Here is a 16,649-nt window from a genome sequence, read left to right as displayed (position 1 = left end):
ATTCACTGATTGCTTAATTAAACTTATTAAAATGCAAATTAAAATCCCAAACTAATGACAATAATTAAACAGGAACACATTACCACAAGGATGAAAGATCAGATTTAACTTTTTCCATTATCCAATATAATGTCAATTAAGTATAATTGGAAAATGAGAAAGCACAAAAAAAGTCTAAAAACAGCTTTTACCACAGAAACTTAGCCAGGAATGAGTTACCTCATACATAGCTCAGAAGAAGACAGTAGTGTGTTATTTTGCAAGGGGGGTTAGATACTTTTGTGTTCCAAGTCCACTTGCAGTTCATGAGAATTTGAAACACAACCTAAATCTTTTTTCTGTCCTCTCCCCTCCAGCCGTGATATTTTGGCAGTAGGAAACATAAACAATTTTCTAGATCCCATGTCTTTAATCTGTGACCACTTGCTAAACTACATTCACAGAAGAATACAGGTGATAAGCTCCAGGAAACCCCTGTGGGTGAGTGGTAGAATAACAGTAATACTTGAGGATTTAACCATGCAGCTCTTTTTAGCATTAATGTGAGTCAATAAAGTTAATCTCTATATTCCACTTTGAAACTACGTGTGCAAGTGTTTGAATTATTTCCTTTTTTTAGGGTTATCCTTTGATATCCTTCAGCATGTGAATGCTAAGAAACAAGTTGACAGTGGAGTTCAGCATCATTTACTCATTGCAAAAGAAATGAAATAGAATTCCCTGGATGCAATCTAATCCAGCAAACGTTTCAGGATCTGTTCCATCCCACTCTCAGAAGTAACAGGAGGTTTTGCTACATTTCTGATTCTTTCTAGAGCAGATATTGCTCTCTTACACCACTGCATTTTATTTCACTTGGTAAAGACTCCTCTGCAGACAATTTCAAGACCAACAAATTGAGCAGTTAGCTAAATAAAAGCCACTTGACATGGCAAGCTACTGTGCTAACATAGCGCTGCACAGACCTCCTTCAAATTGTACTATTTAAATTCCTCTGGCCTCTTAAACACCCCCTTATGCTTTGATGCTGCTGCAATATCTGTGCTAAAAAACACACTGGACCTTTCACAGGGGTGTCAGTTCTTGTGGAAGAGAGCAGTTATTCTGATTGTGTCAAGCTCTCATTACATATGGGTCAATCGCAGTATGAAGAAACACAGAAGCATCAACAGTTAACCCACTGCTGTGAGTGGTCTCAGACAAGAAACAAGGTGCAGTCCCAGACCCCGTTATCCTGGTGTCAAGCATGTGGTACATTAGGAGACTATACAGCCCTAAGTTCCTACCTGAGTGCTCTCACCACCTTTATTGCATGCCCTTGCTTTCAGTGGCTTTGCAATCTCAATAGCAAGGTTACAAATAGCAAAGTGTTGAGTTACGATCTATCTGTATAAGCCTTGTCCAAGTCACACTAATTCAAGAGCTGACATGAGTCAGTTTTACTCTGACACAAATAATTTGCTTCTTAACAGGGGTCACAGCTTACATACTGTTCTCCATAGCATAAGCCTATGGAAAGATTTCCTCCAGTACCATCTTTCACGTCACTACCAAAACTGGACCTGTTGTAGGTGGTTATTGTTGACTTTTTTTAATAGGAGAAGTGAAGTCATATTCCAGTTACATGAAAATTAATGAGATTATAAAATTAGGTGCTGACCAAGTACAAAAGATTGTACTCTTTTCCTTTCAGAATGTGTAATGTATTTTGTAGCAAGGGTTCACATAACCATGCTTTCCCATTTGTATATTTTGCTGCTACTGTACGTCTGTTGCAAATAGCATTGTTTTCTGGTCAAAATCTCTCACTCCATTATTCAATTACTACAGTTAAACCTGCTGTCAAAACGTTATCCCTGATAACTCCTCAAGAAACTTTCCTGCCTTGCCTCAGATCTCTGTACCTGCTGAGGATTCCTACAACACTCAGCATAGTTTCCTGACACCAGATCCATTCTCTTGACCACATGGACTTAAATGGCTTAAGGATTGGGTAAGAGAACTGGCTACCTGGAGTTTCTTGTGTTGCCAGCTCTAAGCATACAGAAACACTAACCACTGAAAATTTCAAGATTTGAACAAACGAAGTTGATTCTAGGGAACTTTCTTGGGTTTGAGGTTTCAGAATGCTGTTAAATCTTGTTTTCCAAGCTGTCTTTGAAAGATTAAGTACTGATAGTTTCTTTTCTCCAGGTTTCAGATTTCTGCCAGATATTATGTATGAGACATGGTAAAGCTGTAGCTCCCACAGCCCATTAAAAATTAAATCTAAGTACCCTTAACATAGTGAAGTCAATGAAGTTTTCTGAGGTCAGCTGGAATCAAAGGACAATTTGATAACTATGTTAATGGACCCATACTCAAGGAACTGAAGTACATAATCAGCAGTAATAACAATTCTGCAAGACAAATTAGATGGTTAATAACATGTAAATAGAACCACAGTATTCAGATTATGTCATTAGTAATAGCTGTGCAACTGCAATGTCGTCAGAAGGAACGCACACACAGACCTAAATGGAAATTGCCAAACTGTTTTGTTAGCGAAGAAAGGGAGGAGAGCTGGATTGCGCCCTCACAGCTGTGTTGGTTGTATAAGGTTAACAGAGTGGAAAGCAGTACAAATTTAATTTTGCCACTGTAAAGCCTGCCAATTTTCCATATTCTTTTATGGACAATGCCTAAACTCTTCCTCACTACTCTCTTACTTGCTGTCAGGATTTTTTTTTTCAATTCATTCCTGCAATGCTTCTTGACGTGTTTTGTTTCTTCTATTTAATCTCCTTGTATATAAAGCAGTGGTGGTATGTCATCACTTGCCTCAGAGAGAACATGGAGGTGACTTACAGTTCCTCTAGTCCTTCCACAAGGAGCCACAACTCACTTTGGTGCCTAACCTGTGTGAATAAAGAAGAGTCTATGACCATCTATGCCCCCATGGATATGACATTGCCACAATGCCCTCATCTGTTGCAGTGGAAATGGTGTCAGCTTCAAAGTTAAAGATTCTTGTTATTATAAGCTGATGCAATGACAGGACAGTAATGCATATTTACTGAGTGTTTTAGGGATCCTTTCTCAGACAGTTATAAATTATTTCTTAGATGAGAACTTTTTATACTTGATGAATAGCAGATGATTTTCACTACTTTACTGTTTAATTTTTAAATTAATTTGAAGTATAATTCTCCAACTATAAAGTGCTCTGGGACTACTAAGAAATTAATCACATTAAATGAACATCATTATAAATCATCATCCTTACATGACTCTCAAAATCAGGCACTGAAAGAAATTAATGCATCAAAGCAGGATTCTCAAGACTTCATTTAAACAGAAAATGCATTTCAGAATTAATTGAGAAATATTAGGTATGTATTGAAATTGTGGATTTTTGTGGGGAACTCCTCTATCAGAGTTATATAAAACCCAAGTTTATACGTAGTAAGAGCACATGTGTTTGTAACACCTGTGAAGTTTAAACTTATGCATTAAGTTCATATTATTAAAAAAATTTCAAAAAGCATTATAGATCTGAGCAGTAACCTACAGTCTCAGTCTTATGCCACTGACAAATCTTCCAGTAATTACTTTTAAGAAGACAAAAGAAGTCATGCATGAATAAAAGCAAATATATTGCACTTTCTATGTAAAACCATGACATCTTCATATTGAAAAGAAAAACACCAAACACACGAAATATAATTATTAAACTTACTAGCAAATGGTCATTAAGCTCACTTCTCGTAAAAAAAATGTACAAAATTTAAAGAGACACTGTAAGATGAAATATGAAGTACATATCAGAAGCTACAGTTTATAACTATAGCTTGGTTGGTCTTCTGGTAAAATCCAATCCTTTGAATAGAGAAAGAAAAAGGAACAAACTTCTTCTGAATATGGGACTGACAATTTTTTATAGCCATATGGATATTTGCAAGTCTTTACTGCAATGTCACTAAGCAAAGGCAACAGGCTAAATATCCAAGCTATTTAGCTGCAGCAGCCATGCAGAATATTCATCCTGAAACAGGAAATTACAAATTAAGAAAACATAACTTTTTTTTTTCAAATACTGTTTTAAATTATCTTTAAACAAAGTGCAGAGGGTTTGAACTTGAGTAGGAGGGTTCTTGTGTTAGTCTTTCTGCTAAATGCTCAACCAGCTAGAGGTACTACCCAGTGGCCTACACTAAACTCAGGAGACCACAATTATGATTAGTTTGGGAACTTGCCTCTGCTTTACTCATCCATTTTTTCTAGCACCTGCTAGGCTGTTGGGTTTTTTTGTTTTGTTTTGGTTTGGTTTTTAACACAAAGAATAAGAATGGAAAATATAAGCCTGAAAAGCTAAGTTTGTAAAAACTTTGGAAAATTTTTTCAAAATAACAAACAAGTGCTGAGAATGAAATGCTACACTGAAATGTTGGAAACCAACACAAATTAAATTTCAGACACTACTCATGCCTTCAGAATTATTTTAAAGAAATTGATATACACTACACAGATTTAAACCTGCAACTGCAAATTTGAGCTTTTTTTTAATGGAGCTTCAGTGTCTTGTTTCTAAAAAGGTTTGCTAAGGTTAATCAAGGGGGTTGCAGATCTATTGAACATATAGGGAACAGAATGTAAAACAAAAATTATCTAGACCCACACTAACTAGATTTAAACTTAATATGCAAGATAATTCTTAGACTTCAATAAGGTTTTAGACTCCATAATGTTTGAATTTTTATCTAGCTGGTTTTTGAAATTTCAGGGACGTTTTTGAATTACTGCCAGCCTTTCCACAAAAAAGCCAAAAAGCTTCCTCAGTTTGAGTGAACTCACTAAAGTATCCTCATTTTAAAAAGGTTTAGGAAAGAGTGGAGTTAATTCTTCTGCACCCTTATTTTTTACACATGAGCAGACATTTCATGGTCAACAGCTGAAAGCACAAAATACTTATGTACAGAGTCCAGACAGCACAGTCTTAAATGGTTTGTTTTTCTTAGCTGTTTTATGCCTACTTGATGAGGCAAAGGTCTACCAAATGAGTATTTTACGACCCCAGACCAAAAACCAAAAGGCAACTTTGCAGCCCCTGACCCTATGCACCAGAGAAAAAGAAGTAAAAAAAGTGTGGTAGAGGGGCTGCCTTCATTTTGCTCCAAAATAAACATTTACTTGCTTTTTAAAGGAGAGAGGGAGGAGGGAAGGAAAACACTGACTTAATGGAGCATAAAAGAAAACAAAGTTTGTTAAGTTCCTTTGTCCCTCCCTAGAGAATTACCTCATTTAAATGCAAGACCCATTTACAGATAATGGGAAAAATAAAAGCTTTGTAAATGTAGGCATGAAAAATTCTTATACTTTCAGAAAACATTGATGAGTCAATATCTATTTATTTGGAAGATTTATTTGGTGTAATAGATAAGTACTTTAATTAAAGCCTCCGTCTGTGGAAGTTGACAAACATAGCACCGTTACTCTTTCTGACCATGATAATGCTGAAGGGGAATGTTTCTGTGCAATAGTGTCACCAAGGTGATTATATGGTATTTAATTATGATGTTGAAAAAATGGAGCATCACACACTTATCTCTGATGTGAATGTAAATGTGACATTTTCTAAAACTAAAAAGGACATGAATATAAAGAAGGAGCAACATATTCCACTTATTTCACAGTATTTCAGCAAGAAGGCTGATCTAAACCAAGAGTTACAAGTGAATATGACACTGCTGTAAGTGTACTTCAATTTATAAAAAATAGAAACTACAGATATAAGCTGTATAGGTATATGGCTATTGATATCTCTGTGTATTCTTTTGGATCATGGTTTCATTGTATTTATATTTGCCTTGTCTATTGAAACTGTTTAATAGAATGTTCCTTTGTCACCAGAGAAAGTGTATCATCAAGATGCAGAAACACAAATTCTTTAATTAAAGAGAGGTAAATGGTAAAAACAATGTCTTATAAGTAAACCTACTGGAGATACAAGGAAAACTGCGGAAGAAACATGAAGTATAATAGATTATGTGTGGATTGCAAAAATATGTACATAGCTGCAAATAAAATTTATGGGACTAGCAATAAAGGTGGACCTATACCGAAGTGTCATCTGCAATAATAGACCACTCTCAGTAGAATGAGAGACAAGGTGCAAAGGGGGAGGCTGAGAAGACTGGTGTACATGTAAATCAAAATTACTGCTCTAGCAACTGTTTTACCCAAGTAAAGAGCTTCATTTTAAAGGATAAACTAGGCAGTAAACGATCAACTCAATCACCTAGTTTTCCATAAGGCTGTCATACAATTGTCAACACAAGATGTTTTGTTACATAACAAAAGATTCCAAATAAACTCATAGTTACAGTGCCATCATGGGTAACACATCTTAATACTCTGCTATTGGCAATGCTATGCTCATACAACACTTTAACCAAATCAATAAAAACCTTTGAGAAAGTGTGAAATGAAACATATGGGCAAATCTGTCTTACTGTCACAACTCTGGGATATTCCAAAAAGCATCTGCCTTGTTCAGTGCCCTTCATTTTATTAAATCCTAGTGGTTTCAAACATTCCTTATTTCAAAGATTGGGAAATCAGTTGACAACATATAAATATTGCTTCAATTGTTTTTAACAACAGTGCCTAGTTTCAGGATTACTGATAATAGGCTTAAGCTTCAGAGAAAAATGCGTGACCTTTGGTCTGTTAAAAAATTTGTTGAGGGTCTGCTGGTAAATCAAGGCATGGTGATGCACAGTTATGTAAGTGGTTTCATCCTATTATGGAACACTGTAATGCAGAAGTCTGTAAGTCCTCAATTATATGGAAGCACATGTGCAAACTGATTTCAAAAGTACAACCATGAAACATCTCACGATGTATCTCTCTTATCCTATCTTGCACTTGCAAATACAGCTGGCATATTTCTTAGAAGTTTCTGTGATTTATGATTTCTATAATTGCATTTTCTTCATTGCTTCTACAGTTACTTAACACTGTCCTATTGCACGCATACTTCCAAAAGTCTGCCACTGCAGACATATAACAATGTTCAAAACATCTCTGTATTTCCATGAAAAATAGTTTCAGTGAAACTTCCCCCTTGTTCCTACAACTGCACTCCTACTTCATTTGATAATGAAGGGTAATTTTTGGGCAAAAAATTCTTATCCTCTCCAACCAAAAAGTCACAGGTCAAAGCTGCACTTATTGCAGTACATCTTGAAATACATCACAACCTCTAGTGATGCCCGCAGAAAAATAAAATGTTGCTACAAAGGCTGTCACTGTCTCTAGCTACACATCTCTTTCCTCCAGTTTGCTTATGTGACCAATGGCCCCTGCTGCCACCTGTGGCACAATAAACAGCGAGGACCAAGAAAGCATGGCCATTACCTTTAATGAGACGTAATTTCTGCACTGGCAGCAGTGTTCAGTAATACATACTCAGTAACATTCCAAAGTAATGGAGAAAATGAATTTTTTAAACATGACTCTTAGGGCATTGTCCCCTCTTATTACATCACAGGTCTCAATTCTGAAGATTGTGTTTAGCATTAGTGGCAAGAATTAGCCCCAAGAATTAATTTTGTGTCTTCTGTTAAAAATGTATTTACAAGTCTTATAAGATCTGGGCTTATATGTAAAAGAATAGCAAAGAATAAATATAAAATATTACAAGGAATCTCCTTCCTCCTTATCTTTTTTCTTGAAGAAATGAGACCTACACATGGTTTTGGTGGAGCATCAGCGTTTAATTCTTTAAAGGGTTGTCTATCACATCTTTTAGTGCTATTTTATTTCCAATATGCCAACTTCTTTCCTGTTTAGCCAGCTGTCAAAATTGGAAGATTTTCAAACTATATATGATTGATCAGAAATGCCAAACCTTGTGACAGTCAGAATTCAGTCTAAAGAACCGGTGATAGAGCACTTTCTTCCTGAGTTCAACAAAACAGAGTAGTTACGTCGGAGTTCATCAGCTCAGTTCACTGCTGCTTCTCACTTTGCTTTGTCAAATGTGACTGGGATCTCCTTACAAGAATAAGACTGTGGCATAAGCAAAACAATGCAATACAAAAGAAAATTCTTGAGGTTGCTACCTGAATTTGTATCTTCTAATCAACATCAGTGCAGAAGACTACACTGAAAAGAGAGGCTATGATATATAAAAGCAAAAGAACAAGTTAATAATTTACAATTTCCTTAATTCATAAGAATTTATAATGCCAGGTGAAATGTCAATGTACAGCTCAAAACACAAGAAATTTTTTCCCAATAGCTCACTGGATTCCATTCCTGAAACTTACTGCTCAGTCTTTTCCTTGAAACTTTTCCAGGGACATTGTTTAATTTTTATACAAATTTTCAAAAGCATTAGTTTTAAAATCCCTTTTAAAAAGTGCTGACAGTGCACCCTTTGCCAAAACAAAATTGTATTTGACTGTGTTACGTGAGAATGACATTCAGTTTTTTTAATACAGCTTCTAAAACAGTAGAAAATATTGGCCAGTTTTGCAAGTATGTATTCATTCAATAGTCTGCTCAGCCCTGTGAAAGTACAGAGGTATGCACATGTGTGTACAGCAGGAATCTAAATAAGTAAGAATTTCATGTCTGTGCAATTCACGTCAAGGTCAAGTTTAAAATTACCCTGGTTTTAGCGAAATTTCTGTGAAAAAATTTTGAATTTTCCTCAGAGGCCTAGCAGAAATATTACACCAGCAAAACCAATCAGGAAGCAACACTAGGTGAAAGTGTGCACGCAAGAACACACATTGGTAACAGTGTCTTGGAAAGCTGCAACTCAAAGAAAATAACCTAGGTAAATGTGAAAGTAATGTTATCAAAGGTCCACATTAAGCACTAGCATAATGACCGTGTGTATTAAACATACAAAAAGATCATGTAAACTGATTTTTATAAAAAATTCATCAGTTCATTGAAACCCTGCATTTTACTTGCACAAAATGCCTTCTGCTACCCCAGAAAGTGTCTTCCTGCCTCACTGTGGCATGTTTCAGGAGCCATCCAGAAGCAGAAGTGCTGCAGCAGCAGGAGAGGGTTTGCAGGACTGTCCTTCTGTCCTGGAGAGAGGAAGCACTAACAACCCTGCCTGAAATTTGCTGGGAGAGCAGATCCCTGGCAGGATGAAGACAAGCATCTCCTCACCGCTGGGTGCATTTTCTGGAGCGGGCCAGGTGAAATCTCACCAACCTCCGAGATGGGGTCTGTATCCCCACCCAACATGATGTTTTGCTGTGGTGCTGGGCAGCTGTTAGTGTCCACCACCACATTCCCTGGAGCCACATGGTGTTCCACAGTGGTCCGCAGTGCTCAGTGCCATGGGACACACAGCAGATATCAGGCCCTTGGAAGAAAGGAATAAAGACTCTATAGCCAGAGGCCAGCAGGGGAGGGTCCAGATTGGCCAGGAGGTACTCGGGTGGGATGTGGCCCCTGTTTTATCCCCCATGCTCCTGGGTCCACAGACTCCTGCGATGTTGTCTGTTTTCAATAAATGTTGCCATGGGACAAAGAAAACCTTGCTTGCTCAGGCATAGTCTGTCAGATCTGCACCTCAGAGTGGAGGTGGACCTCTTCCAAAGAGGCAGAATTCGAACTCTCCCTCCACTTCCCCCAAAAGACCCTTGTATGTTAGCACACTTTAAAATGCATGAATAAGGTAGGTATATTAACTCCCACTTACTAAAATCAGAAAATTGCAAATAAGTATGTGGATTTCCAAGCAAAGTCGAAAAAAAAAGAGGTTTTCATGAATGTTATTTTGGCAACTATTTTTCCCACGGGCATAGGCTAGCGAACAAAATGATTACAAGAAATTACAGTATGTACCATGAGTACTTTTTGGTATGCACAAAACAATTTAAGGCATTATAATGTCACACTGCCACATGGAAAAAAAAGAAAGAAAAAAGCGCAGAGTTTAAAATTTATTCAAAAAACCATACTCTCTTTACTGTCTGATAGAGAAGCTTTAAAAGAAAAATTAGATTTTTAAACCATGCTTTGAGCACAATGTCAATTACAAGTTGGGAAGTGTTTAAAAAAACAAGGTGAAAATTTCTTATGGCCTTAATCCAAACCCCTTTGAAGCTGAAGAGTTTTTCTCAGTAACTTCAACTGGCTTTAGTTCAGGCCTCAAAACCATTTGTCATGATAAGATGTACCCACTCATTTCAGACCAGCTCACCCCAGAGGAAGTGCTACACCTGCACATGGTGTATCTATGGTCAGGCAGCCTGCACCAAGGCCAGGGGTCCCAGCAGCCTCTTAATCCACTGATCTCCTGGGGAACAGAGGATGCCTTTCTGTAATGCCTTTATGCCGTGTCTTGCATAAAGCCTCACCCACCATCAGGATGCTAATCTTGATGGCAGTAAGAATTTGTATCCTATGCATTTCCCTTCACAATGCCTGTAGGAGCACCTGCAAGTTTGTTTTTTACGGGAGAAACAGTAACAGAAACCTAAACATCTTACATGAGGTACCACACGGCGCCAAGTGACAGACATGGGCATTCAGCGCAGAATTAACCCCATTTCTCAAACAAACATGATTAGGAAAAATACTCAGTCCCAGCTTCCTGCCCTCATCCAGCACTATCTCAGTGTCTTAGCACCTCCAACACAGTCCGCCAAAAAAATTGGCTTGAGGCTGAGGGGGGTAAGGAGTGTCCGCACCATTCCCTGCTGTGGCTTTTGCTGGGTGTCCCAGAGCAAGGAGGAGGCTTGAGCTCAAAGCATCCCATCTGTTTTGGAGGTGAATTCCTCACTGGTTTGGTTGGATTTGCTTCTTCTAAAATGGGGAAGGTATCTCCACAAAAGTAGCAGACACCAACAGCAGAGGACTGTTACAGCAGATATCTGGATAGAAGAACAGGTAAAGAAATCACAAACATATTTCCTAATTATAAGCAAAGACACGGAAAAATGTCAATGCACATCCAGCACTTACATTTTATAGGATGCAAAATTGTAGGCCACAGCAAAGTCAGGAGTGAACTTGTGCTGAAAACCAAAGATCTTTCTTCCACACACCCTTTCATTTGGGAATGTTTGAGTCTGCAAGTTAGTGAACAGCAAAATTCTTACTCTTTCACTGGCTTCTCAAAATGTCAAGACTGAGTCTATTTGTGAATATATCTATTTATAAATACATAAATGTTGTCTTTTAGTCTTAAGAGAACAGTATTTCAAGTAGAGGAGATGTAGTAGAGAATGCTGTGGTTGTCCTCTGAGAAATATCTAAGAGAGGACAAGGGAGAGGGATATATTAAAGGCATAAGGAACAGAGGAAGCAAAGAGAGCATGAAATACCTTCCCTTCATAAAGAAAGTGCTCTCAGTGTTAGCAGTATACAGTTTGAAAGGTTTCCTCAGTAATTTGTTGTGAAATTATCAGCTGAGCTGGGAAGAAAAGGATTCACTGAGGAGAGACATTTGGTGTGGACGCAAGACGATGGAACAAAAATGGAGCACAGCATCCCTTCTTTGGTATGAAAAGCACATGGCTGCTAGCATTTTGCCAGATATTTCTCCCAACACTTCAGGTTAATTCTCATAAAAATATTTAATGTAAATCTGATATGAAAGTAATTAAATGGAGAACCACATCAAGTTATGAAAAAGTATCCATAGGATTAACAACAGAGCAAGACAATGATCTTTATCATAACTGTAATACCTCAGACTACATTTGAGAGTTATCAGCCTCAGCTGAAGTAATATTATATCTAAATTAAATTAATGTACCTTAAATATTTCTGGTTTTAAATTACTTAGAGACAGTCCCAATTATTTCTTCAGTTTGCTGCCTGTTTTCCTACCCACCACCCCATCTGTTAATTATTTTTTCATTCTGAAAGGAATTTCTTTAGACATTGCTGGTGTATATCAAATAGCTATTTCTAAAGCAGATGAAGAATTAAACTTCTTGATAAGATTTTTAATACTGATTGTTACGAATCAAAACTACAACAGCTCTGAACATCTCCAGTGACTAGTTTATTAGTTTGAAAAGAAATTTGCAAGAAGTCTAGGTGGAGGGTGGCTCCTACAAAAAAAATTATTCTTCAGTAACAGAAATAAAATATGGAGCAACAAAAGCACTTTCTGTAAATCTCCATGATGATTATTTATTACTTGCTGTATGGAATAAACATTCAATTAAATGAATATGGTAATTTTAATTTAAATTCCCTCCTCTAATTCCACTGCTTTTGAAGTTAACAACCTACTGAACAGATGGATTATTTCAGTTTTAGACAGAGGTTTTAAAAAGGACAGTTAAACCATCAGGTACACTGTAATCGAGATAAAGTAAAGTTCCTCTTTCAGATCAATAGAAATGAGAAGTAGCTACATGGGATTCTGAGTTCCCTCAGTATTGTATTATTTTAAATTCCGACTCTCCTGAAGATTTACAGCCCTGAGAACCCCATACTATTTCCAGCTCCTGCCATAACCTCTGTTACATTACTTCCCCCTGCTTGTGCAATCTTGAGGTATTCAGCTAAGACTTAGAACCATATTTTTTCATTTTAAGCAAAAATGGGGCCTGGATGGGGCCTGAGTCAGGGAGTGAACCAAGACCCTCAGCACAGGTGCCATAGGAAAAGAGAGACACTGTGAGAGTGAAAACTTTCTCTGCAAGTTCTACATGGAGGCAGTACTCCATGGGTACTGCTACAGGATTCCTCATGTAAGGTTTGCCCTGTGAGTCTGCTCCAAGGACTGTGACTGACTTGAAGCAGTGCCCAGGAAACACTTCACACCAGAAGAATCTGGATTTGGATTGAGGGCTGCAAAAGATCTCACACAGCCCTGGGACAACAGCACATCACAGAAGGCAAAGAGAAAAATACCCCCCAATGAACTGAAACCACCTGAATGTGCACTGGTCACTGCAGGTTCATGTCTGTATGTGCTGGAGTACGCATAAATGTGCAAGTGTGTTCATACATTTCATTTGACCCCGAACACGGAGCTGTTGCCTTATATTCCAGTATATTTTTTTCTTGCAAGCTCAGGCATGTGTGCACACAAACACATGCAGGGGCTGCCTTCTACTTGAGGTCACAAAGCAAGCCAGGTGACCCAGTGTCTGGGTTTTGAAAGACAGGTGTCTGCTAAGGAAGGCAGAGGCCCCCCTTGAAGTGGCAGATATAACCCCTTTTCCCTCCAAGTTATTATATTTTGAAATCAAGAGCCTTTAGGCAAAGATGTGGGAAATAGGAATAACAGTTCTTTACTATATATATATATATGTATATAACCAGTCAAACAAAACAACAACAACTATGGCAGTAACAGCAATCACAAACCCAGTGCCAGCCTTCTCGGCTGTCAGGCTATTTCCCCTCGGGTGCAGTTCCGCTCGCAGCCGGCAGGGGCGCTGGCGGCTCCCGGTGAGCAGGGCAGGTGCGATGGTTCCCCCGCGGCTGCAGGGGGCGCTCCGGAGCGAGCTCGGGACACACGCGGCACCGGTGGCCTGGGATCCCGGGAAGGGATGGGACAAAGGCTTCACAAACCCCTGGGCAGTTGATCCCGGGCTCTCAGGAACAGCAGGCTGGAACGGCAGGGACGAACGCAAATCCCGGGTGGCAGACGAGATGTATCCAGATGGGAAAAACCCACGGAGGCCCAGGCAGGCAGGGCGAGCAGGGCTACAGCGTAGCGAAAGCTCGAAGCAGCAGCGGAGCAGGGCAGCCACAGCTCGGTCTCCAGCAGGGCAGGGAAAGCGGCTTTTGGGGTCCCGGCGTTGTTTCCAGCAGGAAGAAAGAACGGCCAAAAAGAAAGAAGCAGCAGCTCCTTTCTCTGCAGCTTCTCTCTCCGGACGCTCAGAGCGAACTGACCCCACACCCAGGTGTAGACAAAGGAGTAGCCAGGTCCGCCCCACTCCCCTTTTGTCTTTCTTAAGTACAGCTATTTGTCCCCTAGCAACATGCATATGGGAGAAAATTCCTTTAACAGAGAAAAAAACAGACTAAACTAAAACCCCAACATTATCCACCCCGAATTTTTTCCCATACTAACATGTTACATGAAACTTAACTTTTTTAACCATATAAATCTATGCATTACCCAAATTATATACAAATATACATGCTGATACTGATAAAAGTACAGAGCCATGGGTAGTTCACCCTAAAACAAGGTCCCCTTGAGGTAAGCATCGGGTCTCTCCATCCTTTTGCATCACCCACCAGGTGCAACCTGGTCCCTGAGCAAAAACAACCCCACGGATGGGTTTGTCTTTGCTCAAGGTAGACTTTACCCAAACAGTTTTTCCAAGCATACCTCTCATGTGCACCACTGGAACCTTATCCCCGTCTGTTGTTTGTAGGGGTTCAGATTGGGCAGGGCCTGCTCGGCTGGTGGAACCTCGAGTGTTAACTAACCAGGTGGCTCTTGCTAAATGCATCTCCCAGTTTTTGAAAGTCCCCCCACCCAGTGCCTTCAAGGTGGTTTTAAGCAGTCCATTACACCGCTCAACCTTCCCAGCTGCTGGTGCATGGTAAGGGATGTGGTACACCCACTCTATGCCATGTTCTCTAGCCCAGGTGTTTATAAGGCTGTTCTTGAAATGAGTCCCATTGTCAGACTCGATTCTCTCAGGGGTGCCATGCCTCCAAAGGACTTGCTTTTCCAGGCCCAGGATGGTGTTCCGGGCAGTAGCGTGAGGCACAGGGTAGGTCTCCAGCCACCCAGTGGTGGCTTCTACCATTGTGAGCACATAGCGCTTGCCTTGGCAGGTTTGAGGCAGTGTGATGTAATCAATCTGCCAGGCCTCGCCATACTTGTATTTGGACCATCGCCCGCCATACCACAGAGGCTTCACCCGCTTGGCCTGCTTGATCGCAGCGCATGTCTCACAATCATGGATAACCTGGGAGATACTGTCCATGGTTAGATCCACCCCTCGGTCTCGTGCCCACTTATAGGTGGCATCTCTGCCCTGATGACCTGAGGCATCATGGGCCCATCGAGCTAGGAACAATTCTCCTTTATGTTGCCAATCCAAGTCTATCTGGGACACCTCTATTTTCGCAGCCTGATCTACCTGTTTGTTGTTACGATGTTCTTCATTAGCCCGGCTCTTGGGGATGTGAGCATCTACATGACGGACCTTCACGGATAGCTTCTCTACCCGAGTGGCAATGTCTTTCCACTCTTCAGCAGCCCAGATTGGTTTTCCTCTGCGCTGCCAGTTTGCCTTATTCCACCTTTCCAGCCAGCCCCACAGAGCATTGGCTACCATCCATGAATCAGTGTAGAGGTAGAGCTTTGGCCACTTCTCTCTTTCAGCTATGTCCAGAGCTAATTGGACAGCTTTGAGCTCAGCAAATTGGCTCGATCCACCTTCTCCTTCAGTAGCCTGTGCAACTTGTCGTGTGGGGCTCCATACAGCGGCTTTCCATTTCCGGCTAGCGCCTACAATTCGGCAGGAACCATCAGTGAAGAGGGCGTATTGTCTTTCACTCTCTGGTAGCTCGTTATATGGTGGGGCTTCTTCGGCACGTGTCACCTGCTCCTCTTCTTCTTCAGAAGATAACCCAAAAGTCTCACCTTCCGGCCAGTTCGTAATTATTTCCAAGATCCCAGGGCGACTTGGGTTTCCAATTCGGGCGCGCTGCGTGATGAGGGCAATCCATTTGCTCCAAGTAGCGTCGGTGGCGTGATGCGTGGAGGGAATCTTTCCTTTGAACATCCACCCCAGCACCGGTAGTCGGGGTGCCAGGAGGAGTTGTGCCTCTGTGCCGATTACTTCTGAGGCAGCCTGGACTCCTTCATAAGCTGCCAGGATTTCCTTCTCTGTGGGAGTGTAGTTGGCTTCAGATCCTCTGTAGCTTCGGCTCCAGAATCCCAGTGGTCGGCCCCGAGTCTCACCAGGCACCTTCTGCCAGAGGCTCCAGGACAGACCCTTGTTCCCGGCTGCAGAGTAGAGCACGTTCTTCACCTCTGGTCCTGTCCTGACTGGGCCAAGGGCTACGGCGTGAGCAATTTCCTGTTTGATCTGGGCGAAGGCCTGCTGCTGTTCAGAGCCCCAGTGGAAATCATTCTTCTTGCGGGTAACCAGGTAGAGAGGACTCACGATCTGGCTGTACTCGGGAATGTGCATCCTCCAGAAACCTATAGCACCTAGGAAAGCTTGTGTTTCCTTCTTGTTGGTCGGCGGAGACATTGCTGTGATCTTATTGATGACCTCAATGGGAATCTGACGTCGTCCATCTTGCCACTTTACTCCCAGGAACTGGATCTCTCGGGCAGGTCCCTTGACCTTGCTCTTCTTGATGGCAAAACCAGCTTGCAGGAGAATTTGAATTATTCTCTCTCCTTTCTCAAACACTTCGGTTGCGGTGTTCCCCCACACAATGATGTCATCAATGTACTGCAGATGTTCTGGAGCCTCACCCTTTTCTAGTGCAGTCTGGATCAGTCCATGACAGATGGTGGGACTGTGCTTCCACCCCTGGGGCAGTCGGTTCCAGGTGTACTGCACGCCCCTCCAGGTGAAGGCAAACTGAGGCCTGCACTCTGCTGCCAGAGGAATGGAGAAAAATGCATTGGCAATGTCAATAGTGGCGTACCACTTTGCTGCTTTGGACTCCAGCTCGTACTGGAG

The sequence above is a fragment of the Corvus moneduloides genome, chromosome Z (assembly GCF_009650955.1).
Source record: "Corvus moneduloides isolate bCorMon1 chromosome Z, bCorMon1.pri, whole genome shotgun sequence".
Classification (NCBI taxonomy): domain Eukaryota; kingdom Metazoa; phylum Chordata; class Aves; order Passeriformes; family Corvidae; genus Corvus; species Corvus moneduloides.
The sequence above is the reverse complement of the archived record's forward strand: the minus strand, read 5'-3'. Positions refer to the sequence as shown.